Source organism: Ambystoma mexicanum, chromosome 6p (assembly GCF_040938575.1).
Source record: "Ambystoma mexicanum isolate Mex_15411 chromosome 6p, UKY_AmexF1_1, whole genome shotgun sequence".
In the NCBI taxonomy this organism is placed as follows: domain Eukaryota; kingdom Metazoa; phylum Chordata; class Amphibia; order Caudata; family Ambystomatidae; genus Ambystoma; species Ambystoma mexicanum.
The window spans coordinates 347,562,223-347,589,159 of NC_090935.1; the positions used below are offsets into that span (position 1 = coordinate 347,562,223).

Consider the following 26,937-nt stretch of genomic DNA (forward strand, 5'->3'; position numbering starts at 1 on the left):
TGCCATTGTTTACAGACTTGCCCAGCGGGTAAGATAAGTGGTGTATTAGCCTAAATTCACCTTTCTCTTTTATTTTGTTTTATTTTGGCGGAACTAGACCCAGCCGGGAGCAGTTGTATTCCTGAAAGGGGATTTCGTCCCCTACCCTGCCCAGCTCAGTTTCTTTCTGGATTTTCGTCCTGACTAGGACTTGGTTTTCCGTGGGAGATTTCAGGTAAAGGGGGAGGTTCTGCGAGCTCTGGCCTTTAAAGGGAATCAAAAAAGCCTGCCTGAAACCTTTCTGAATAAAACGTCCTGTTTCATTATCTGGAAAGGCCTGTAACCATTTTTTCATTGCTCCCACTCTTATAGGTGATCGCCCCAGTGTAAATGGCCCTTCATGCGTTTTTGGCATCAGAATATTTGGGGGTTCTTGCTGAGGTTAGCTTTGTGTACTCGCTGCTGCTATGTTCTGCGCCTCCCCCAATTACAAACGCCTTTTTCGAATTTCCAGTATATTTAGGGGTTTCCTTGAAAAGACCCTCCCACTCCCCCCTGTGGCATGGGTGGTATGTATGTAACTGGTGTTGTGCTGCAAACTCTGTTGGCTTCCATACTGCCTCTTCCGAAAGGGCTGCCTCCTAGCCAGCTGATAGTTGCCATCGATAGGCGGGTAGCTGCTCTGCCAATAAGGTTTACCTGACTGGTTGTTTGGGAGTGGTTGTGATGCTTTCGTTTTTAATACGCTAAACATGTACGAATTGGTGTCTTCCTCCTCCCACCCCAAGTCGGGATAGCTATCCCTCTGCATATGGACTTTGGACACGCTATATTCATAAGCTATTAAAGCTGTGCCTTCCTCTAGATATTTCTCCATTATAATGGTAGCCACAATGTGGACGGCTGACAGCCAATTTGGCAAGTTCTGCTCTACTGGTGATTTCTTAAGCATACATTTTTCATCTCCTTTTCTGTCCTCCTTGTTAACGTGGAATCCCCTCCTTTGGTATTCGAGAAGTGAAAATATTTCTATAATTTCTTTACGCCAAATTATTTTTGTTACCCTTTTTTCAATGTGCCAGGTCAGGGTCTTATTAATCCACCTATGCACTGGGGTGGACCAGTGCAGGAGGATCACCTGGGTGAGGGCTCTTCGGGGAGTGGGACGCCGGATGGTGATGTGGGATGTATTGACCCACTTTTGCTCTGCCATGCAGCATCCCTGTGTTCTGATAGTGCCAGAAATCTTAAAATGGCCGCAAAACCCTTGTGCGCGCCAAAATCACTGAAAACCGTGCGCTGCAAAGCACAAAAAGATAGTGGCCCAATCTGCCATGCATGTTGTCAGTGGTGGAACAGAGATCTCACTCCTGAAACATGTCACTGGGCTTCACAACAAGTAAAAAGGGAGCACAGAGGGAAAAGCAGTGCTTTGCTGAAAGAAAACCAAAATCTTGCTTTAAAATCTTTTTTCTTGGTTGCTGAAACTGCAGAATGCCGGTACAAGACAACCTCAAACATCCAATATTCTTGATGGGTGCTACAATTCATTTAGTTCAAGAAATTATTGGGATATTACAATGTCCTGGAAAGCTGAATTTGTCAAAGAAACATCCACAGCGAAAGTTGCCTGCCTGTGGAATCTGTCAAAATCTGGGCACAGTACCCTCGGCCGCCTGTCTGACAGGTGTCAGAAGCCTGCCTGATTAACTTTAAAAATGTACAAGCTGAAAGCAAATGCTTGCAATGTAAATGGCATGTTACTGAGAGTAACCTATGTTGTAATTGTTAATCCCATGGTTTAGAATCTGAAATAAGTGTTCTAGCTGCCTGTTTTGAAATTACAAGTTGGTTTTAAGCAAAAGGAAAAATGCAACAGAAATAATATTTAAATTAAGCCTGGCTGAGCTGCAAGAACTTGAAAGGCAGGTTTCTTCCCAGAAGGAGGACACTTCCCCCCCAGCTGAAACTCACAGGGAGGTGCCAATTGCTGTGGAGCCAGAAGGAGACTGGACTTCCTCCAGCTCAAAGGAATGCCAAGTGTCAAGGGTCGTAAATGGCTTGGGCCCAGGAGGAAATGGGAGGAGAATGCTTCTGAACTGCAGGGAGGCAGAAGGAGGCGGAGACAAACAACCATTTGTGGCTGGACATTCACAAAGAACATTTTGTTTAAATACATATAACTTACCACTTTAATTTGTTAAAAACACCAAAATAACATATTTGTGAATCCAAATTCTGGCTGCACATTTTAAAAGGCGCCAGAACTCTGTCAAATGTTCTAGGAAGAAACAGTGGAAAAAGTGATATTACACAAAATGTATTTTTGATAGAAGCATGAAACTTCATACACTTATGCCCATGTCCAATGCGCACATTTGTACACATTTTCTGATAAACTGGACATTGTGTTCCTGATAAAAAGGGCGGAATTCGGTGGAAAGCAGACACAAGATCCTACAGCGACCGGGTTTTGTGGAGTACCTGCTACTCAAAATATGTAATCTATATATATGATTGTTATAGAGGTTGCACACATGGAAATATGTATTGTACCAAAAGTAGATTTGGTGTTCAAGAGGCTAGTGGTGGACTCTATGCCTCGTAAACCCACATCATCATGGTGACACCCTGTTCTTTTCCTCCTATCAAGCAAGAGAGGAGACCCTGGCCAATCCCTGGAAAGGGGGCGCGCTTAGGATAAGCCAGCACACACACCCCTTTATGATAAGCATGAATAGAGACAGCTGAGGACTGGAAAAGGACACAGAGATTCACCCACTAACCGATTGCTGGCGGAGCACCCTTATAGAGAACCATCCATCTTCCTTGCTCCATACTCCAGAAACTTGGAAAACAGAAAGGCCCATTCCATTAGTTGAACCATTTTCAACTAGGCCTTAAATTCTAGAACCATAATCCCACCACCAAAGGGGAACATCAAACAAACAGCCGGTTTGTGCTGTACTGCTGCCTGCTAAAATAATTATCATCAGAACCAAAAGATCCAATCCAGTTGTGCCGTGCTGTGACCAGAGAGCTGTGAACAGAGCCATTCCAGACCCGATGCAGTCCTGTGCCGTGCTGTGAACAACCCAGTCCAGTCCGGTGTGCCCAGATGTTTATCCCAGAACCCTTTCCCTTCCCTTACCACAAATCTTGACGGACCACAATCCTGACGGTTCTGTTTGAAACATATCTAGTGAGTATCTATAGAATAGGACTGTGTCACTAGCATATGTACTGTCCATAGTAATTCCTATCTTAAACCCATCCTCTCTTGTATTCATAAACAGTAGTGTTAGGAGTATTTTGAATTGTCGGAACATTTCTTGCGCTAAATTTCTCTCATTTGTTTTCTAAAATCATAAGTCATTAGTGTTTGTTGTGAGTAAATAAATTGAATCCCAGAAAGAAAGTGAGCTTCCACCACGTGAAGGGTCCCCGGCCAGGACTGTGGAGATTCATGTGTGGCATTCTCTTTTTCTATAGTCATAATCTAGTAAAAGAAATCCTTTTTGTCTTTTAAAATTGCATTCCTGTTTTCCAATTTTTGCGCCTATCTGAAAAAAACGACCTCCACTAAAACAAATCCATACGGTTCTCCCGTAATCGCGATTACCAGGCACGGAAAAGTTTTCCTCGAATTTCGTTTTAGGTCATTTCTGACACGTGTTTAACAGCTTTTGATTGCTTCCAACCCCAGTTTTAAGATTTCACATTGTGTTTTAGTATTAAATCATTGCTAGTGTTTGTCTGCAACTATCCAAAGCGGCTCCCATAACAATTTAAACAATTTCAGCAATTTAGCCCATATTTAGTATTTTACCCAATCCATTCTCAAGATAACTTTTTTTGACAGCTTGCCAATCAATTCTGTTTTTCTCTTGCGTTGCTGGGGGGAATTGGGATTGTTATTTTGTTTGAATTCCGCCATTCCTGAATACCTGCTCTCTCCTCCTATCTCTTTACATTGCCTATTGGGGGAGTTGAGGGGTGTGCAGGGGGAAATAGTAACCACACTGCTATTTGATTTGAACACACACACAAAAGTATTATTTCTGTGCTGCTTTGTTTTTGCTCATTATTACTCATTGTGATTAAAGCGATTGCTTAGTGTTACATCACCCCACTGGTGATTATTGTATACCCATAAACATAGTGTGATTAAGTTATAACTACATAAATAAATATTTTAACTTTGCAAACCAGCCTGATTCCTGGTTCAGTGTGACCGGGGAGGGAGGGGGTTCCAGGAGAGGGGCGTGGATAAAAGAACGTTTAGACACAGATAAATAAGGATTTCAGTTGTGCATTACACGCTAGGCGTTGACTTAGGTGAAGTGCCGGATTGAAATCACTTACAGTGAGACACGGTATCCCCTTCCATGTAAAACCTTTACTGTTACCTACGTATCCTATCACATAGGATACGTAGGAACTGTACCCCCCCCCTTCCAACACAAACACTTTCACACCGACAGTCTGCTCTGGGAGAAAACAGACTAACACTCGAGCAGTATACCTGACGTGTCAAATACAATGTTCAGGCGAGGTCAGGCAATTACTGACCATCACTCACATCTGACTTCCATTAAGCCTCCCCACACGGATAAAAGGGGGAGCACAACAATTTCAAGATGGCAGCTAAACGAGAGAAGAAAGATGGAAAAACAGGAGGGGATTGCAAGGAGGGAAATTCCCCTGACCTTTCCAACAAGAAACCGTTACTTTCAAGAGCCCTCAAGTTTAGAAAGCGTAAGATCAGGAAACCCGGCTGAAGAATCCTGTAGTGTATGTCAGAGATAACCGGGTCCCTCCTGCATCATTAATCAAGGTGGGCAGATGCAGCAGCCGCTGTGGTACCATCCTTGGCTGCAAGAACAAAGCAGCATCAGTGATATTAAAACAGCTGGAGAGTTGGGGACACTGATACAAGACTGGTCTGTGTTGAAGCCTAGGTTGCAAGCAGCAACATTGTATGGCGACCACTGGAACAAACATCGCTGGAACGCGTGTGATAAAAGACACAAGTAAAGGTGAACTGCTGATGAGTTTTTGAACTTTAAAAACAAGATACAAAACCTTTGACAGAGTGGACTGGCACTGTGTGGGTGCTCAATCAAAGGTCTCTGTAAGGTATCCAGCTAAGAAGCATCAGAAGTGAAAGTTAAAGAGTTATATTAAGACGAGAAGAAAGAAGTGTGAATCAGAGTGGTCCTGCGATGGGTCAAGCAAAATCCTGCACAGTCAAAAGTCTTCGATTTTGATATAGTAGAGAAAGTTTGGAAAATGAAATAAATTTGGTCCGAGCCCGGCGGAGGGAGACCAATTGAAGGTTTTGTGTTAAAGTGGGTCTGAGCCCATGGGAGGGGGACCTGGGTTGAACAGTGAATCATCAGAGAAATTGTGCATATGAGAATCCTGAGGAGCAAGGAACATTGAATGTTTGTTTTTCCCATCAGGCCTTCTGAAATAAGAGACTTTGAATGTCAAAGAGACTTTTGCGCAGAAGGTGCTAATACTGGTATTTTGAACTGCATGCTTGTGCTAGAAATGCCAGAGTATGTGCTAAGCTTGAGTGTGCCGCCTTGTCCCGTGATGAAAATGTGGGGATGGGAAGCAAACTGCTCAACTATCCTGACATATCATTTCTTGTACACTTTTCTTTTGTACAACATTGTTTCCCACACCATTTGTATTTAGAAGTAAGGATTGGCAATAGGTTTGTTAGTATAGGCCCTTTTATTTTGACCAGACTCCACTAGGGCTGCGTTATTATTATTTGATGTTCGTAGCTTGCTCCCATTTTTAGATTTAGGATTAGATAGGCATTTTTCAAACCCATTTGTAGTTCAATAAACACAGTTGAACTGTGATCACCTGTGTCTGTCATCACTGTTGATTCCATGCCTTCCTTACAGTGCCCTCTTGAGGCGTTTTGCCCATCCCAGATCTGCAAGAACGTAAAAATGTCAGTATAGATTTTCCCATTGGCCCTTATCGGTGCCTGTGTTGTTCTTCTTCTTGCTTCTTTTCCCTGTGCTCTCTTTTGATGCTGTGCCTGCTGCTGTGCTGGTTTCTGCTCCGCACTTCCACTTCTGTCCTCTTGGGATATCCACTGCCTCCGCTCCATCCGCCATCCGACTCGCTATCACTGCTTTCCCCGATTAGGACGGGTAATTTCTCTCTGTTGCTCCCCACGAAGCAGTGTCTCATGGACCCACTCGGCACCAAAATCCTTTTCCGCAGCTTTGACCCAGGAGAGCATTTCCCTCTATCTTGCTCCCTGTTCCACCATTGCCGCGGTTGGAGCTACGCTTCTCCTGATCGTTCTATTGGTGTGACTGTCGCTCCTGGCTCAGCTGGTGCCTGGGTAAGCTGTCCATGTGTCCCGGGGTGTGCGAGTACCATGTGTTATGGGGGCTGGCCATGGACATCGCACCGGCCCCCTATGGGTGCTATGGGACACCAGCACCTCGGAAAGGGGTTGCCGGGGGGGGAGACACCCGATCTTGGATGGGCAGGGCAGTCCTTACCCCAGCACATGTGGACCCAAGCCGCCTTGCTGGCAAGAGGGCGTGACGACTATGAAGTATGACAAAGTGGCACTATGGCAGCGGTTGCACTGAGATGGATCAAGGGGAATGCAAATTCCCTCCTGCGAGATCACAAAGAAAGAGCACTTTTACTAAATGGAATGGAATTAGAAACTCGAAAGAAATACATCCTTTTTGGAGAGTGGTCCTCGGCAACAGCAAACAGTTGTAGTTAAGGTTAAATATATCGCAAGGTTTCTTTTTACAGCTTTACGTGGCGCACAAGCTAATGTGAGTAATCTTTTTTAGATAATCATGATAGAAGAATGCCAAGTGTGCCCTTTATGGAGGGGCAGGTCCTTTCATCTGTGTATACAGCCGCTTGGGTTCCCATTACCGCCTCCATACTAAGCCAAGCAGGGGCAGGCTGAGGCATGGCCGTTGCCTAGGGCCCCGTGCTCTTAGGGGCCTGGCCCTGCAGCCACCAGCTGCCAAGAGAAGGCTGCGCGATTCCAGTCCAAGGGCTGTTTCTGGTGCCCTTTCTAATGCGGCGACACAGTCCTCTTGCAACCCCCTGTGACTCTCTTCTGCCACCTTCCCAGCAGCCCGTCAGTCCCAGTGGGGCTTCACGGGACTTATCACACCCTATGTTGTAGCAGAGCGTTTAAAGTGGAGGTTCTGTAGTATTAATGGTCCATTTAAGAGCCATTGTTTTGGAAAAGGCATTCAAAGGGGGGTAGGTTTATTCTGAAAGCGCATACAAAAAAGACGAGTTTGCAGACCAAATCTGATGACACTGAAGACAGTTAAAATATGGTAACAATATACATTTATGAACTATATCTCTAGTATTCATGTGTTCGCTTTTGGTGTCTCAAAAATACATTTTTTTGTGTAAAATGTCACATTTCACTCTCAGCATACAAACATGCCTTTGTCAAATGATACAAAACACTTGGTTACCTTTTCACATTACCTTTTGTTATCTGTTCAAGTCTTGAAAGACAGACTACAAGTGATTTTCGTATCATTTTGTGGAATTGCATTCTGGGATTTGTGGTCTTCAAGTTGGGGTGAAAATAATGCAACAGTTGTACTGTGTTTAACATATCTCTATAAGGATTCCTATATTGCTGTAGCACTTTTCATGTACTCTTTATAAAACAGAGTATTGTTGGAAGCCAAACGTTGGGCTGAGGAGCGGAAACGATCGTATTCAGAGGTCAAACTGGTTGTGATGCTTTACCAGGTCCATAGATGTGGGACGCGGTTACTGGACTGAAGTTGTTCTCCCTGGCCCACTGCTGATTTTCAGGGTACAAGTTGAGGGTGCATGTGGGTTGACAGCGTGCGCCCACTTTTTACACAGTGCGTACACTATCCTACAGGGTGCTTTTGAGGCTGGCATGCAAAAAACTGCTTGTTTGTTCAAGTGTTCTGCCACCAGGATCTGAACCCAGGTCCTCAAGCACCCAGGGCACTCACCCACAAAACCACATCAAAGAGTCTTCAAAGCACATCTTGTATTGCTGTTTTCCGTTCCATGGGATATTTCAAGATAGATTTTTGGGTTTAAAACGTGTGCACCTTTTATTCTTTTCTAGCAGTGTTATAGGAAAGTCTCCTCTATCTGGGGACTTTTCAAGGATTGATGATTGCGTTTTTGAAAGACAACATTCATTTGTGTTCTGCATTTTCTTCTATTAGGAAAGGCCAGTTGAATTAAATGTCTTACACTTTAAGATACGTTCAGTCCCTGTGTGTATGTTAATGAGCCCCCCAATTTATTTGGGACTTGAGCTCCATTATTAAGATTTGAAGACCTGCAGAATTGCTTCCCCTGACTGCCTCAGTACCTTCCCGGTAAATAGGCTGTGCTTCGATTGCACTTTAAGGCACTATGCCCCGTTACTTAACGGAAATCTTCATGACTGTTTCCTGCTTTTCTGCGTCACAGTACTTCATTTTGGGGTACCCGTCTCTACAAATGTTTTAGCTCACACTGTCGGCTACTCCAAAATAAGCCTCACTCCTGATATTGCCACATATATAAAACAAACAGTAAACATTCCTAAATAATCAAGGTCAGTTTATTGGATTACACGGATATTAATGACTCATTTTGTGACATCAGCTTCTGCGATGCAAATAAGGGGTTCCCGCACATATTTTGCGGCACAGGGCCCCGCAAGTCCTGGAGCCGGCTCTGGGAACCAACCCTGTCAACTTCCGACATATCGGTCTTGGGTGCCTAGAAGCTTTGAAACCCGTTATTAAGCGCTATGCCAAACCAGACAGATATAAACATATAGAACGGCAGCAAGGATATACCCGGAGAACATTACAATGCCCCTCTATGAATGCTGCCTCCCCTAAAACAATACAACAACAGAACACAGCGTGCACAATACATACAATGGATGCATGGAGGGAAGCAGGCGCAGTCGCTGGCGGTTCCTAACTCGGGAACGGGGTCTGACAGCTCGCTGACGCCGCCCGCCGTGCTCCCCTGCTCTTGGGCGCCATCGGCCTCTGCCGCTCGGCTCTGGGCTGCAGCCATTACCGGCCTCCCTCTTCAGCGCCGCCTTCCCGGCTCTGCAGGCCGCCTCTCTCCGTCGCCGCGGTGCCTGCCCCTGGTCCAGGAAGATCCTGCGGCCGTCGCATCCATCCCCACAGTGCGCAGCTCCTGTGGGCCGAGCGCCCTCTCCTGCCGTCACACAGCTCCCGTCTGAGCAGCTCCCCGGGAGGGAGTGCGGCTTCGCGCTGTCACATCCCTCCCCCGTGCTGACACACCCTCCTGCCGGCACGCCTGCATCCGCGCCGAACAGGTCACCTGCCCCGGGCACACGCCGAGGAGAGGGGGCGCTGGGATTAGCATCCCGCTCCTTGTGGCGGAGCGAAGGCAAGTCAGGGACAAGGCTGCTGCTGCTGCCCCTGCCCGTGTCCACCGCACTCCCAGCCCACCGGGCCGAGCACACGCAGGACGGCGCAGCTCTGCCGAGCATCCAGCTTCACAATGACCAGCTGAGCACCCGCCGCCCCCCGCTGTTATTTCCGACCCTGAGACAGAACAGCTCCCCCGAACGGGGACATCCTCCTGTAAACACACCTCATCCTTCCCCTCCTGCGCCGTGCACCGCTCCTGCTGAGGACACAGAGAGCGGGGGTGAGCCTGCGCCTCTGCCTCGCACTCCTCGGCCCACAGTGAGCCGCTGTGCGCATATCACAGGCGCTGGCGCTTCGCCTGTCTCCATCACACCGATACCATACGCTCCCCGAGGCAGCGCCTACGACGAGGCTGCAGGCCGCACTGCACCCAGCCGCATTCACGGGCTGAGCGAGGGGGGACGGGGTAGCCTGCGCCTCTTACTAGCAACCCTTTCCGCACTGGAAGCCCCCCCACCCCCACTTCACGAAGCACGGCAAGAGGCCAGGCCGTGCCTCGGGCTGTCTCCACACCGACCCAGTTTCCTTGGTTGAACAGCCACACGGCCCTAGAGTCTAGACCGTGCCTCTGCCCATTACATCCATCCCCGCTCTAAGCAGCGCCCCTTGGCTGAGTACACATGCGGTGAGAATGCGCCCCTGGCTGCCATGCAGTGCCACTGCGCTCTGCACTCATGGTCGGCGATGCTATGCCTATTTCATCACGCACAGCTTTCCAAGGAGCGTCTCCCCTGGGCTGAGCACAGACAGCGTGGGCGGCAATGCTGCTCCATCGCCACTGAGTAACTACCTGGGCTGGGCAAACACGCAGGGCAGGAGGCGATGCAGCACCACTGCCTCAAGCACCTCCACATTGACAAGCTTACATAGGCTACGCATGTCATTGCTGACCTGCACTGGGGTGGTGGGGGGGGGGGTGGTTCTTGTGTTCTATCTCCCCAATGGTGGCACCTTAAGGTCCCCCTTTGCTATGCGTGTTCCAAATGCCGCCAGGATGCCAGAGTACCGGGGGGCTAAAGGGACCCGGTGGACCAAGGATGGAAAGGGGACAACCCAGTGTGCGATTTGGAGGTTGGTGTCCATGAAGTGTGAGCTCCTATACATGGCTGGGCTTTTGCATGCAAACTGTGGTCCTCTTCTAAGATCATCTGTTATGCTCACATCCCTGTGCCCAAAGCCATCTTGCTTTGATTAGGGCTCACCATGTCTGTTCCCTCTGGGGACCTTCAACACCTGGCCAGTTGAACCCCACCCCTACGGTGGATAACAAGTTGATTTCCAGGCAGGAGGAGGCCAAGCACAACCTTTCCTTAGTGCCCAGACCTTAAATCCATGACGCCAAGGCGTAGGAACCAAGCATCACCTCACTGATGAGGCACGCCAAGGCCCAAACATGTCAGGGGCTCTGTGTGTTTCCATGCAGACGGGACGTGGCCCAGCAGTATGGGTTGGAATGCTTGTGTTCGTGACAGCACCAAGGATTAGCTGCATAATTGTGCAGATGGGGTGAAAAACAGTGGATTGGAAGGTTTCCCAAGCCAGAGGTTAAGATTTATTCTAAGCCTTCCAAATATTCAATGTCTTGAGCGGACAGTCTACCCCGAGTAACCTCATGGGGCTTGGATATGCCCAGGCAAGCTTAGAAGAGGCGAGATGGCTCTCCTGTCTTCTGATCCATAGCTCTGCTCCTGGATTTCTAGGAGAACTTGGCTCTGTATCCTGGCCACTCGTCAGGGGGATGGGTTGTTCTGAGCTGTATGGACACCTGCAGAGGCTAAGCGGGTTTCTGTATCCTTATAATCCATTGCCATTCCAACACGCTGAGCCTAGTCCTTGTTTCGGCCTTGCAGCCCTTGCTTCACTTGTGGGGGCAGTCAAACGGATGGTGTCGGCTTCCTGGATGTCAATGAGGCCTAGGCAGGATGCTGTGCGATATCTGAGTTGACACCTTCCTTTAGTTGGGCTTCGGATCACGTGCATGGTTGTGGTGGTAGATTGATCTCTGTGAATGAGTCGGCATACGAAGGATCCGATGGAGTGTAGGGGGATATCAGCTCCCCATTGGAAGATCTAGGACCCTGCCTGGGTCAAAGTCGGTTTGTCAGAGATTTGATGGAATTTTTTCTCCCCCATGATGTTTACTGTGCCACCCGAGTCGACCAGGAAGCATAACTTTCTGCTGCATATCTCCACTGGTATTCTGGGTGCCTCTCTTGCTTCTTTCTCATCTACGATGAGATTTACGTATTCATCTTGGGTGTACTGGGCGTACTGGTGACTTTCATGCTCCAGTCCATGAGGTGTTGTTACGTAATAGCTTTGGCATGGCTGTGGTGGTCCATCGTATTCATCCTGAATCTGCTGGTTCTGGTCATACGTCTCGAGCTCTTTGGTGTCGTTATCAGGAACGTGGTCCTCCATTACCCTCACATACCGTCTCGGCCCCTGCTGGTATGGGCGCATCTGGTATGTCTGGTTCTGCGGGGTCCGACTGTATATCCATGCGGTGGTGGCATGCCTAGTGTGGGGAACGGTCTGCCTTCTCTGCAGACTGACTGGAAATGGTCTTCTCTACCACAGTTCCCACACCTCTGGGGGAGCGCGGGATGTGCCCCATAGTGAGGAAATGACATTCCACAGTGGTAGCACTGCCTCTGCATCCTAGGGGCTGTCTGGTATCCCCCGCCAGAGCTCTTGTCTCCACATCTCGAGTTGCTGGGTTGTATCACCGCAAACAGCTCACCTTTGTCTTGCTTGGACGTTGTGTTACCTGATATCTGGGTTGCTTGCACATCTACTCTCTTGAAAATCCTGGCGATTTCGCCGACTTCATCGATGGTGAGAGGTTTCTTGAGCAGTTGTTTCTTGAGCATCTATGATACGCACCCTTCAATCACCCAGAGGAGAATGGCTTTGTCTAGCGAGCAGGCGTGGAACTGGCAGTGTGCCCCTTTGATCTTCAGCTGGGTGATGAATTTGTCCACTGTCTCTTCCACTCGCTGGTTACACTGATTGAACATGTACTTCTCATAGTCTCTATTGGGCTCAATTACAAGCCTCTTGTTGAGAGCTGTGACCAGTGCCGCAAAGTCAGGTTGTTCGGCTGCGGGGATGGTCTTAATGAGTGTCTTGACTTCATTGCCAGCTATATTGAGGAACATGCTGCGTAGCTTCGGGGAGATTTCCTCACCTTCTGCTTCTATAAAATTATTAAAGTCCTCTAGCCATTCTACCCACTGAGGGCCCTTGTCAACCTGTGGGGTCATAGAGAATGGGGGTGGCCATGTAGTGGCAGTGTATCTCAGAAGAGGAACTGGACCTGCCTGGGGTTGCATAGCTGGACCAGGAGGTGCGCTCATTGTGGCAGGCGCTGAAAGGAGTTGGCTGTCCCACCTGGTTGGTGATCCTAGCTGTCCCACTTATTCTTCTTGGCTTTGTGGTTTGTGGGCATGACACTGCCCTCTGGTGGCAGCTGGCGGGTGGTGTCTTGCACGTGCATGCCCCTGCAGCAGTGGATGCCCGGGTGGGGTTGCTGGTTGGGCTGTCTCTGGGGGATGCAGGCTAGGTCCAGCCTAGGTGAGCAGCGAGCGTCTCCGCCGCTGCGTTATAGCTTCTGGAATCAGCAGGAAGAACGGGAGCCACCTGTTTGGAGCTCCACGTGCTCCGCGTGCTCTGTTGATCCGCTGGCGGACTGCCGCACGGTGCTCTCCTTTGTATCCGCCGCCCGGGTGAAAATGTGTGGTGGTAGCAGGAGGAGGAGGAAGGCGGGCCCGGTGTCTGGTCCTTCAGTAGTGCAGGGGCGGCCACGGACGACGGCCGTGGATGCGGCTTGTTGGCAGCCGCAATATGAGGCACAGCTGAGCAGGATCGCCCGCATGCCCAAGGAGGAGGATTCTGGTGTGCAAGTGCAAACAGCCTCGTCACCAGTTGATACGGCCTTGCGGCCCTTCAAATGATGGACGCACACCAGGGGAACGGATAACGTCTTCTTTATGTAACATATAACTGGATACTGACTTCCCTTTTCTTTCCTCTCAGCCCCTCCCTCTTCCCACGTCATGGCACACTTGGTACTGTCCACGCGAGCCTATGTCTACCTTAAAGAGACATGAGCCCTCTAACAGCCCTCCTTATGTAACGTATCGCATGTTTTAGCACACAAGAATCTATGTGTGCCCTGCCTCTTTGCTCTATGGAGAATTGCAATCAGTGCCGGCCTTGGTGGCAGCAGCGCCCCGGGCAGAAAAAGAAATATTTGGTGCCTGACCCCTCCCTTACCCCGCCGCGCCCCTGGTCAATTGGGGGGGGCGGGGGAGTGGAGGCACCAAATGTCTTTTTGTGGTGGGAGAAATGTCATTTTAAAATTAAATGCGCTCACGGGAGCCGGCGCATTTAACAATAATAGGGTGCTGCGGTAACCTATTAAGATGATTATTGCCCCACTCCTGCACAGGAGCAGGCTGGTAATGATCTCAATAAGGTGCAAGCACGCTATTGTTGTTAAATGCGCCCGCTGCCACGAGTACATTTAATTTCAAAATGACACTTCAACAACGCCAGCTCGGGGTAGCCCTTAAAAGGATCCCCCGAGCTGGCGCCCTGGGGGCTAATGGCGCCACGGGCGGTCACCCGGCCCGCCCGACCCTAAGGCCGGCTCTGATTGCAATGCACTTCTAGGACGGTACCCCTGTGAGGCCTCACGGGGGAAGAGGCGGCTGACTGACAGGGACCCTGGAGCATAACATCGTTCGGATGTGATGCCACGCTCTGCCTCACATCCATCTCCACCCTGAGAGCTCCCCTCATACCCCCCTGGCATGAGCGCCCACAGGGCAGGAGGAGATGCGGCAGCTTTGCTGACACGCACAATCCACCACCAGCTGCACCCCTGGGCGGACAACACAATGTGCATTATGTGTTTATTTTTTATTGTCAATTTGAAAGGCACCCTCTGCCATCAGACTTGCTTTGTGGTGCCTCAAGTAAAAAGTGGGCACGATGGGAACAGAATATACAGCATAGCTTGTCAATGGAGCAACAGCCTGGTTGTTCAGATCAGGTGAAGGGGGAGGGGAAGGGTTGGTGGAACAGCAGGTCAGTAAAGCAAAGTGTGTAGGTCCAACCGTCGACTAGAGGAGTGTTCAGAGGTTGGAGGGGCATTTTCATCGGGTCGCGGCGGAACCTCAGGTAGAGTGTGGTGGCATGCCTAGTGTGGGGAACGGTCTGCAGCATAGACAATGTGATGGAACTCAGACGGGCCCAAGAGAGCAGGGGAGGAGGGAGGCATCAGTGGAAGAGTGAGGCCAACCACTCTCCAAGAAGATGGAGCCAACGAGTGCTATGGAGGGCAGAGGCCATGGATGATGGCAAGTGCAGGCGGTTGAGGGGGCAGCCCAGAAGAGTGAGGAGTAGAGGTGGCAGGGCGGAGCAGGAAGCTCCAGAGGGGAGGGGTGATGGAGCAGAGTGCTGACACCCCCGTTAGGTTGTGAACGCTTGCGTAAAAATCCACTTCTGGAGGAGCTTCTTGAATCTTAGCTGCGTTACCCCAGACTGCAGGGAGATGGGAAGGTCCTTTGGCAAGGTAGGGCCATCCTAAGGGCTAGGCCTCAATTCCACCTGTACAGCGAGAGGGTCCACGAAAAAACACGCATAGGGCAGAGAGTGCATTGCTCTACCTCTGCCTCGCGCCCATGCACACGCTGAGTGCGTAAAGGTCAGAAGGCGGTGAGGGCCGCCTGCCAGGCAAACAGCTCCAGCTCCCTGGTATTGGGCACACTCAGCGCAGTGGGTGATGCTGCGACTCTGACGCATGTGCAACTGTGTTTGAACTGGTGTGTATAGATGCAGCTCCGTAGGGTGGCTAGGCATCCGGCATTAGGCAATCTGACCACAGTCCCGGTTTTGTCTGCAATCAGTCCTACGCAAGCAACAACATGTGAATGCACGCCCAGCAGCTCAGCCCTTCTAATGCTTGCAGAGTGGGGGCCCATTTCAACAGGATGGTGGGGGTGGGGCCCTGCTTGGAGTGGAAACAGTCTGAGGCACCGTGGGGTGGATACATTACAATGGCGACACAGATGAGGTTAATAGCCGCCGATCATCATGAGGAGGCCAGCCAGCAGAGAGCTTCGACACTGCCCACTGAAGAGCTCTAAACCATTCTTTGTCAGCAAGTGGCTGATGTGGAGGATCCAGTGTTAAAAGGCAACGAAGTGAAAATACTTCTGTATATCCAGTGTGAAGAGAACACACAGCTCGCAATGCAAGCGCCGCAAAGCGCACATTTTAAGGCCCAGAACGAAAAGAGAGTAATGAACATATTGCCACGTTATGAAACTGCTGACTGACAACGTGGGGCAGTTGACGAGGGTGGCCCCTTTTATTTGAAAAGCTTGAAAGGCCCTCACGCCGTCCTTGTTCGGTTTTGGGGGGAGAGGGTGACAAAAGGCAGTACTCATTCAACGGCGCCATGGCCCCCAAACTGAAGCACACAAAGGATACACAGAACCATAAGCACACTTCACGTTTCAGCCACATAGTGGTGACGGAAGACTGCGCATACAATTGTATTAGGATGGATCGGTAGCGGTCCAGCGCGGGGAGCCCCGGTTCAAAAAGTACAGCCAGGGTTTCCCCAGCCGAGTTAATGCCCTGGCGGAGGGTCGAGCGGGGTGCAATACATGCATTTGATACATGTGGCGAGAGCGTACAGACCGATGCCGCCGCCCCTTGCATAAATCCCCGCGCGTCCCTGCAGAGATGCTGGCGTCCGCATGGTTTTCTGACTGGCAAAATCGGGCGGTATCCATAGGGTTTCATGGAAATGTGACCTACACGGCAAGCAGCATGTTGTGATTATTTCGGTGAATGGATTTACTTTTGGGATAGTCTACATTTCCGTGTCAAACCTACTGTCCGAGACACAACAAACAACATTTTACAGAGGATGTCTGACAGGCGTCTGTTATTATTCAGACTTATTTTATACTGAGACCCCCCCCCCTTGTGTACAAATATTCATTCGGAGTCCCTGCACAATCTATAACTGCTTATTTTATTTGTTTATTTGTATCGCTTATACACCCCCCCCCCCCCACACCTCCTCCTGGCCGCCCTTATGGGCCAGCCCCACAGTTGAAAGACCACTGTTTAGAGTAAGCAGTTTGTGGACTGGCCTGTAACACAATCAGGAATGCTTTATTCTGCATTACGAAACATCTGTACTAAACGCAGCCCTAGTCCTGAGGTGCACTGAAGCCGTGTTTGTATCCAAGCGGGGGTTGCCCCGGAGACCTGGGGCGCGCAGGGTTCTTTTCTCCAGGACATTACCAGAGTTCCCCCTAGAGCAATGTCTCTGAAAGGCAAGCACGCCTGCTCAGGGCCTTACTCTGCCCTGCTCTGGCACCACTCGCGAATCCCAGGCGCGCGGCCAGTCAGGAAGCTTTGAAGTTGCATTTTGGCCAGTCCTCTGAGGAAGTGGGGACTCAGGAGCAAAGGAAAGGCCCCAACGAGTTCACTCTCCCCTCTGCTGAGGTATGCCTCTTTGTTAGCCCGTTCCTTCCCTGCAGCAGCCCTAGCGGGTGGCCCCTGTGACTGGCCCGCTCTATTCTGAGCACACGCTCCCTCTCCGACACTGCTCCCCACTCCCCCACCATGTCCCCGGCTCCCTCCTAGTCGCCCATTGGTATCTATGCAGCACACCCCCCACAAGCTGTAAGCGATACCACCCCCGTCAGCAAAATCAAGGTCAGCCACGTGACGCAGTGGCAAGGTATTGAGTTCTCCCCCTCCACGCCTATCCTCCTCTCCGCTGCGCTCATCTGATCGCAGAAATACAGCGCATTACACAGGCAGGCTCCACACTTCATAGAGCTATAGAGTTCCCCATGGCATCAAACTTGCATGCCGCTGGAGGGGTGGCCCGCTCTTGGGTTACTCTGGCACACGAGCATATAAATTACCCACACTCCAATCGAGCGTAGCACGCATGACCTCTAAACTCCATCTCACGACTTGTGTGCTCCAGGATAAGCCCACCGCGCTATGAAGCTGCGCCAGTGGCAGATGTGCGCTATACACCCGGCAATGAACCTATATCATAGCTTATTATAACACATCTACCGGCTGCGCCGAGATTACTGTAGCTTTGTAAGGATGGCTCCAGAAAAGACTTCGAAGTGGATGTATTTTTCTTCTGATTTTTTGAAGTTGGGATCAAAATGATTGTTAGAGAGTAAACATGTAATTCCCTCCCCCAATGCGTGCACTTTTCAGGGCGGTAAATTGTATTTTTAATAACTTTTTGTAATCCACATTTCTTTGCATCTCATGCAGATTAAAAGACATCTTTGAGCTTAGAATGCCTCTTCGGATCGGCCAGTAATGATATTAGAGCTTCCCCCGTGGACAGCACTCTGGTGGGGCCTTGGTTGTGAAGCTATTTGTGGTGCTGTGTAGGGGGAAGCAATGGGCAAAATCTTCAGCAAGAATATTTTGACTCCCTATTTTCGTGTTCAAAATATTTGCCTGTTAGGGAGTAAAAGCGGTTGGTACACAGTTTATCGCTGGGCTAGGTCCCTGTTTACAGAGGTGAACTATCCAATATGTAAATTAGTAAAGGTCCAAAAGGTCGTTGCCCCTAATGGATGCAGAAAGGATTTTAGGCAGTGCTCCAGACAGGATTTTGAAGTGGCAGTATTTTACTCCGTATTTTTTAATTTGCGAGTACCATATTTATCAGGGAGTAAAAAAAGTAAAGGCCATTGACAGCGAGTATTTGATAAGCGAGTAAACATGTTTTAACTGTAAAACAAAAATGTTTTTGTAAAGAATATTTCTTTGCACCTAGTTAATCATGCACGTTAAAAGCTACATTTTTACCTCTTCAGTTCAGGCAGTAATAATAATGGTTTCTTGTTGTGGCACAAACTTGCTCCGGCGCTATGTGTACTACTGGCCATAACATACCCGCGGAGATGTGTGAGTCAAAGCAGGGGGACAGAATCCTTCCTATGTGTCTGTTTCCTATTTTTTTTGGGAGTCCTTCCTATGTGTATGTTTCCTATTTTTTTTGGGAGTCCTTCCTATGTGTCTGTTTCCTATTTTTTTTGGGAGTCCTTCCTCTGTGTCTGTTTCCTATTTTTTGTTGGGAGTCCTTCCTATGTGTCTGTTTCCTATTTTTTTTTGGGAGTCCTTCCTATGTGTATGTTTCCTATTTTTTTTGGGAGTCCTTCCTATGTGTCTGTTTCCTATTGTTTGCTGGGAGTCCTTCCTATGTGTCTGTTTCCTATTTTTTTTGGGAGTCCTTCCTATGTGTCTGTTTCCTATTTTTTTGGGAGTCCTTCCTATGTGTCCGTTTCCTATTTTTTTGGGAGTCCTTCCTATGTGTCTGTTTCCTATTTTTTTTAGGAGTCCTTCCTATGTGTCTGTTTCCTATTTTTTTGGGAGTCCTTCCTATGTGTCTGTTTCCTATTTTTTGTTTGGAGTTCTTCCTATGTGTCTGTTTCCTATTTTCTGTTGGGAGTCCTTCCTATGTGTCTGTTTCCTATTTTTTATAGGGAGTCCTTCCTATGTGTCTGTTTCCTATTTTTTGTTGGGAGTATTTATATGACTTTTTCTTATTTGGGAGTTTTTAAAACTATTTTTAAGGAATAAAAGTGGCCAATAAACCCCTTATCTGTGGGGCTGGTTTAGGTGGGCTGAATCCTGCCAAGTCCCAGATTGTGGAAAGTTACAAAACGCACTCGAAGGTGAGCCCCTGCTGAGTCCCTCTTACGCTGATATTGTTTTTTATTTTTCAACAACAAACAGATCACCCCGCTTCATCCCTTCACCCACACACAGGTTTCCTGCCAAGCACCCTTGTCTCTCTCACCTTTTATCTGCCTCCAGAAATGTCATTGTAGGTGACATGGCATTAGGAATCAGGATATCAATCATTGCTTCCCCTCATAACCTCTATTGTGTGATCCTGGGCACATAATTGCATCTCACTCTGCCGCAATCCTCTTACATGGCAACATTGTTATTCACTACAACATCGACTGCTATAAGAACTAAGTGATGTATAAATGCTGAAAGAAACTCCTGTGTTTGGTGATTTTGCCAGCGTGTTCACGCTGCTGGCATACAGTGCCCCCAGCGGCACGCCTGTTTACTCCCTATACAGATCAGATTGGAGAGGGGCCTAGTTTGCAAGGGCATTCAGAGGAATGGGGATGCCAGTGGGTGCAAATCCCCCACTAAAAACAGGAATGGCCACGGCGCCGTTAATTGCTCGTGGCATACACACGTAGCACGAAGACCTTACAGCAGAAACGTGACCACTCTGTTTCTCGTTTGCTTGCAGGCTCCCTTACGCAGAGAGAGATTTGCAGACAGAATTTTGGGTATACTGAAAGTTTATGAGCAAGGGCTCTGAACAGGGTACAAGGCTGGTGCAGCTCATACGAAGCTATAGCTTTCACCCCGCAGCGGGGGGGGGGGGGGGGTGGGAGGTTGCCATGGCCGGTAACGTTCAGCGAGCCCGAGGCAAGCTAGGCCCAAGCGACGCGAGGGCTGTGGGCCTTTGCCAGCCAATCAAAAAAGCATTCATAATGACCTCAGGAATAGATCAATTACTCACATCCCAATACCAAAAGGAAGGACAGAATTACTGTTTTGCTCCTGAGGAAGGGATGGAAATCCGGAAAAGCATAGAGCAAATTTATGTTTTGAAATATTTAATCATTTGAAACAGTTTGTGTCTTGAATTTTGTTTTTTGATACAAATCATGCATTGAACTGTGAAAAATTGATATATTCCTGAAGTTACTTATAATTGATCATTTTTTTATGTATAAAAATGTCTTTTGAAATACTACTTTTGTTTGTTATACAATACTTAAACGTGTGCAGGCGACGCGATTCTGTTCCACAGTTTCTGGACACCGATTTCGTTCACTATTGTTATTGTGCAACCGAGTGCCGGGTTGTTTTTCTGCCCCACACCCTCCTACTATCTTTAACATTATTGACTGTCTCACCAAGTATGCGGTCTGCTCGTGGACAATAGATTGTGCTGGTCGCTTAACGCGCCCGCAACGAGACGGCCGCCATATTGTCTTTACAATGTCTTTTGAATGCAGTAAATCACTCTTAGCTGCAGGTAAAGCGGGTAGTAAAATGTCTCTTGGCAAAGGAAGGCAAGCATGCTGTCGCTGGCCCTCAGACACACCGCTGTCCCCGGAGATTTCCAGGCTTTTCTTCTGCCCCTTTCTATGGTTTGTTTGCCCCATGCCACAACTGCTGCTTTGCCGGCCGTCTCTTCAGCTTGTCTATTTTGAGAGCTCCCAACCTTGGAAAGGACAAGCAGCGAGTGACGAGCAGAGAGCTGCTGCCATGGAGAGATGAGTGCCAGAGCCCGGCATTGAGAAAGCACACAACGGGCAGGGCTATCTAGAAGAACGTGTCCCTCCCAGTGAAGATGAGGGCAGAAGGGCACAGACCACCGTCATCCAAGCATCTTCTCTGAATGGCAGAAGGCATGTTTAGGCACGACAAGAGTGCCCACTTTCCATGCTGTGACTCTGATGCTCTTTCTTGCTGGCTGCTCGCGTCCATACTGCCACGCTGGGAGGAACTTCTTCAATGGCCAGTCCCACAGTGGTTCTTGGGCTTCCAGCCAGGGTGACTCTTCTCCGAATGCGAATGAGCAAATGAAGTCAGATAAATAAATATGCTCTATTCTTGTCCCGCTGACATGGGCTACTGATGCACAATGATTTGCTATGCTTGAGCAGGGCACACTGTTTTGCCTCCTTTCTCCCTCCGTACTATACTGCAGCAAAAAATAAATATAAAAGTGCTCTAACAAAATCCACAGGTGTCACAATGAAGGATACCTTATGTCTTCACTCAGCGCTGAGTGCCTATCAAATCCGGGATCCCAGTGATTTAGTAATTTTACACAGATTTATGGAGGAAGTAAATGATCTCACTTATGTATTGTGCAGCATGATGCTATAAAACGTGTTTTCCATTTTGCCATCTGCGGTGTGTAGGAGGCATGACATTAAGCCATGTGCGCACAGCATATGACCCACTTCTTCCAGAAGAAAGAATCGAGACGTTCCAAATACGGATCACAGAAACTCTACATGCTGTAGCATAGAAGAAACTCTTTGCCCCTTCCCAAAAGAAAATGGCTGCCCGATGGTTTATGCCCCACCTCAGAGCCCTGGGGAAAACAAACCAGAAACTCGAAGAACAGATAACTTCTCTATAAAGCAGAAATTCTAAAAGGAAAGATTCTGCACTATGCCGAACACATCTCAAAAGCAAGCAACACACAGAAAGAGATTCTGAACAGCATCAAACAGATAAGAAACCCGCCATCTTGCAAAAACGCCCCCACTACCTCCCAGGAACTCTCTGATGACCTTGTAAACCACTTTAAAAACAAAGCCATAAACATCCAACAAGTCATCAACACTGTGCCCAAAGCCATTAGCAACCATATCACCAATGCACGAACCCCAGAGGACACCACACACTGAACTATTCAACTCATTTGTTTTAAAAAACTTCGTTTATTAGACATTTGGCGGTACAGTATACATAGCGAACAGTAAGAAACAAACCTATCAGGGAAGTTTAGGTATGTTTCAACAGCCTGTGACACAACTTATAGCACGCCATTTTGTTCATTGTTCTGCAGGTGCTCCGTTCTCTGGCTTTGATCCACATGTCTGTCCACTCAAGTACCCGCGGAAGGCAGACCAAATATCATGGGGATGACAGCCCGTTGGCAGCAGAGTGGCATACAATTCTTCCATGTCATTGGCCCAAACTACACTGGCCATCCACATATCAGCAGACGGTGGCACAGCACCTTTCCATTTTAGAAGTATGCATCGCTGCCAGCAGCAGTCCAAGGTAAACAAAAAAACCTTTGGGTTACAATAGGCATATTACCCGGGACCTCAAATATGCATGTATGGGGCGTCTCCTCCACCCAGACCTCAGTAATTTCAGACAATATTTACATATCTCAGTCCAGTAAGTCCTCAGTCTCGGACAACCCAGTACATGTGTAATAGGTCAGCACTCAGAACGTAGCATCTGGGGCAATTGCCCTCACATTCTAGATTTACAAATTTGGTTCTGTCTGGGGCGTGATGTAGACTATTTAGAATTCTTTTTAAAAAAAGAGCCTGTATTTTGAGTTATTTGGACCTCCTTTGTCCATTTGCATATACCTGACCATTGTGCATGAGTGAGATGAGGTTGTAAATCTCTGCACAACGTGCATCTGGCACTAGACACAATGGGAGGCACGCCACACTGCACCAGCTCTAGCAGACCGGATACCGCTCTCCTATCTCCAACTGTACAGAGTATGGATGTCAGACACATGTGTGAAGGTGGTTCTAGTGGAAACGTGGAGCAATGCACTCTAAATGCTGCACACATGCGTCTATAATGTAGTGCTTGAAGCGGTGCTCCACCCACCCCGTATGAAGTGTCCCTCTGTCAATATGTCCCCTAATGTGTGGAAGTGCGCCACCTGCCAGGACGTACAAATAGCATTGTCCTCAGTAGGGCTTAGAACTGGGTTGTGCCAAAGAGGGAAATAGCCTTAAAAAGGGGTGGATACCCCCAGAAGACCTAATAGCTTCCTGCAAGCCAATAGTGTGATGGCCACCGGAATGAGCAATCCATCTTGTTTATAATGAGTTTGCAGGTTGGTTGCTTCTGCCACGTCCACCTCCTGCTGGACGTGTGGAGGGGCTCTGCCTACCCCCAGCCCGTGTCCTGTGAATTGCGCCCGCACAACTAAAAATTCCTCTTAAAAATCTGGTGCTCTCAAGCCTCCTGAAGCACATGGCTGTGTCAATCCGGCCCACTTCATTCTAATGGGTCCAGGTGCCCCAATGAACTCTGAGCAGAAACCAGTCAATTCTGTAAAGAAGGCTCTCCCTGGCCACATAGGTATGTTCTGAAATATATTCAGCTGTTTGGGCGGTATGGTCATCACCAGTAATGAGATTCTGGCTAATAACGAAATTGGTAGCTCACCCCATCTTACCAGATATATGATCGCAGCAAAACCATATATGCCCCATGGTTGCAATCGAACATGTAGTCGTCCAGGTGCGAGATTATTGTCCCCAAATACCTAACCGTTTCTGCTGCCCACTTAAGGCCGCCATGATTAGCTGGCTTCCTGGTCTTACGTTTAATGGGAATACTTCAGACGTGGCCCTATTTATATATAGGCCTGAATATTTTCTGAAAGTGTTTACTGCTTGAATAACAGGTTCAATATTTTGGCCTAGATCCCTCAGAAGAAGAATATCGTCTGCATATAGAGATATTGTTTTTGGGTATGCCACCCAACCTAAAACCCTTATTTCTGAGCCTGTCTCTAATAATGTCCAATAGCAGCTCTACCACCATCACAAAAGGGGGCATCCCTGCCTTGTGCCCCCGGTCAAGAGGAGAGGCAGCGGCAGCATGTCATACGTTCACACCCTGGCATAAGGCTGTGTGTACAGAAGTCTAGTCCAGCACACAAAAGCCTGTGCCAAATGCACACTTCTCCAGGACTCTAAACATAAATGGCCAGGATACTGAGTCAAATGCCTTTTGCATGTCCACCAAGATGGCCTTGCGTCGCTGGGTCCAGGAGAGATTTCACATGAAATAATCTACAGAGGTTAAAGGTTTTAGAGCACCCCGGATAAACTCAGATTTATCCAAATGGTTCGATATGGCATAAGTGGTAAGAGCCTGATCGCTATGAATTAAGCAAATGTTTTAGCCTCTATATTAATGAAGGACAGTGGGCGGTATGAGCCACATACCTCAGCCGGTTTATCTGGTTTGAGAAGTAGTATTATTATAGCTTCTCTCAGCGTCTCTGGCAATATGCCTAGAGAGAGATTCCTCCCAGAGTCGTAACATGTATGGGGCTAACAGTTCTCTAAATTCCTTGTAAAATTCAGAACACGGTCCATCTGACCTGGGCGCCTTTCCATTAGGTAGTTCATAGATAGCTGTGTGGATTTCTTCTGTTGACATGGGAGTCTCAAGCTGGGCACTAGCTTCTTCAGAAAGCAGGGACATGGGGATCCTGTCTAAGTATTGAGTGAGCTTGTCATCAGACACCTCGTTATGTGGGCAGTAAAGATCAGGGTAGCATTGATTAAAAGTATTGTTTATGTCTTTAGTTATTATTGCATACTTTACTTCTGGCTAGTCGCGCAAGTAGCCTACTTGTTCTATTCGCTTTACTGTAGTGCTCTGTCATCTGTGGTCTATCAAGATATTTAAATTACCGTTGTGCTGCCTCCCAAAAGCTATCCAGCTCAGTTTTAATCTCTAATCTAAGCAGATGTGTGGAGTTCCTAGCATAACTGTGATGAATCAACATCCGGGCACAAGTGGTGAATATCGGTTTCTAAACCATCAATTAGTCCCACACATCTAGTACACCAGAAGGGATCCGAACAGGTTTGAAACACAAGTAAATTATAAACCTCCTTGTCCAATTTTGGTAACATGGACGGAACAGCAGGCTTATCTCTGCACGGTCGTGGATCGTTTGGTAGTTGCAACACAGTGAAAATGCAATTCCTACCCAATGATAAAAGGGACTGTCCAGTATAAAAGTATCTACTTTATTATTATTACAAGAGACAGACTAGCACACTACAAAATACAGCCCACCCTGTAAAGGAACAAATAGGACAGACAGTTTTACGAAGGAAAGAGATGCACTCTGGATACTGACAGGAGGGTAGTCGGTAAAGCAATCAGTCTTAACTGTTCAAGGTTATTTGGTTTCAGCAGCAAGGGAGCAAGATGTCAGTAGGGGCCTTCGGAGAAGGACCAGTTGGACAGAACCACAATGCACCTTGTGCTTGAGATGATCTTGATGCTCGACAGCGTTGAGTCGGTTCCAGGATGCTTTGCAGCTTCTGCGACAGAGTTCAAGATGGGAGCCAGTTGCTTGTATCAGGCAGCAGTCAGTTCGGCAAGCGGGGCTGTAAGGACGGCTGCAGACTGGCCTCATGGCAGCTCGCAGTCAAGAATCGATGTCTCTGTGCTGGTTGTTAGATCTGGAACGCTGGTCGAGGCGTCTCGGACTGCTTTAGTGACTGCAGCGTGACAACAGTCAGTGGTGCATCCGGTCACGGTTAGAGGGTTCGACTGCCTCGAAAATGTCCTTAAAAGATGGACGCTGGTTGATGCTTGTTGTGGCACTTCTAGCTTTTACGCTGGGCTTGTGTCATCCTATATGGAGGGTGGCCCAAAGAATGTTTGCAGGTAACAGCCTTGTCCTTTGTTCAGAGATTCTCTGGCACTTCCCATCTAGGAAGTTGCTGGCAGAACATAGCAGTGTGCTGGTTGTGTACCAGTTCTTGAGCTGCTGGAAGGTCCTCTGAGTCTGATATCTCTTTCTGTTCCCTGGGAGATGTTTAGGGGAAGGATCTTGCTACCCTCTTGGAACTCCTGGCCTTCCTTCACTGTTGGAAGCTGTAAGGCAGACTGTACCTTCAGTCAGGTTCCAAAGGAGTCCTTCTTCCTTCCTCCAAAGTCATCAGATGATCTGCCAAACGAGGGGCTCCACCCTCTTTTAAAGCTTAATGGGCCTCACTGATTGGTGCAGAGCAAACCTACCTTATTGAACCAATCCTGGGTTCCCACCAACAATCTTCTGTTATGCGTGAGGTCATAACCAGAGAGCTCTGCAACAGGAAAGGTAAGGGGTAACAACATGTACTACTAACTCCCACCGAAATAAACATTACCATACCATACCATACCATCTTCCTGTCTGTTGTGGATCAACGTGTCTCTCTGGTTAATTGAGCTCTCTGTGACTCCCGATCAAAGTGCAGGTTTCCCTTGAAGTTTGTGGCGAGGACAGACTTTCTGTCTCCATCAAATCACATACTTTCAGCCTCTGTTAGGGGGTTGCCTGCAGGGGTTGCCTACTGTAAAAAGTTGTCCCGGACATGAAATTCACTGCCCTACATATAGACGGTTGGGAGCTAGCGTCAAGTAGATACATTGCATATCAAAGAGGTGTTAGTTTCCTGTCCGTTGTGTTAGTTCTGTGACCAGGCCTCTTTGCAGGCCTGCTTTCATTTAACTCTCATCAGTATGCACTACCGCCACGCAGAACTTTACAATAGAACAGGGTGGACCCATGGAGCCTTTGATATTTAATTAGGCTGGCCATGGCAGTAGAAAGTTGTTGCCTTCCCCCTTCCTGAGATGCTTTGATGCGCCTGTGGTTGTCACATTCCAGCTAAATGGGACAGGGAGGACTGCGCTTGTAGGCTGTCTCCCCCCTGATTATACTTGACTATGTGTTTGTTGTGCGGCGAGCATAGGAAAATGTGTGCGGATTAGCCCCACACATTTTCTGAGGTTGATCTCACATCATTCCATTTCTTACAAAATTTCAAAAAAGCACAGGTGA

At 48.3% G+C, this 26,937-nt stretch overlaps 1 protein-coding gene across 4 annotated transcripts in view; it reads right to left on the bottom strand.

Moving 5' to 3' along the window:
- The window catches only part of PRLR (prolactin receptor), an 850,394-nt gene that overhangs the window by 135,515 nt on the left and 687,942 nt on the right, over nt 1-26,937 (bottom strand). The window contains exon 1 of one of the 4 annotated variants that reach the window (XM_069627119.1): nt 8,934-9,434. The exons of the other annotated variants lie outside the window; for them this stretch is intronic. The gene's annotated coding sequence lies outside the window, so the exon portion shown is untranslated. Of the gene's footprint in view, nt 1-8,933; nt 9,435-26,937 lie in introns of those variants that run through there. 4 annotated transcript variants of the gene reach the window in all.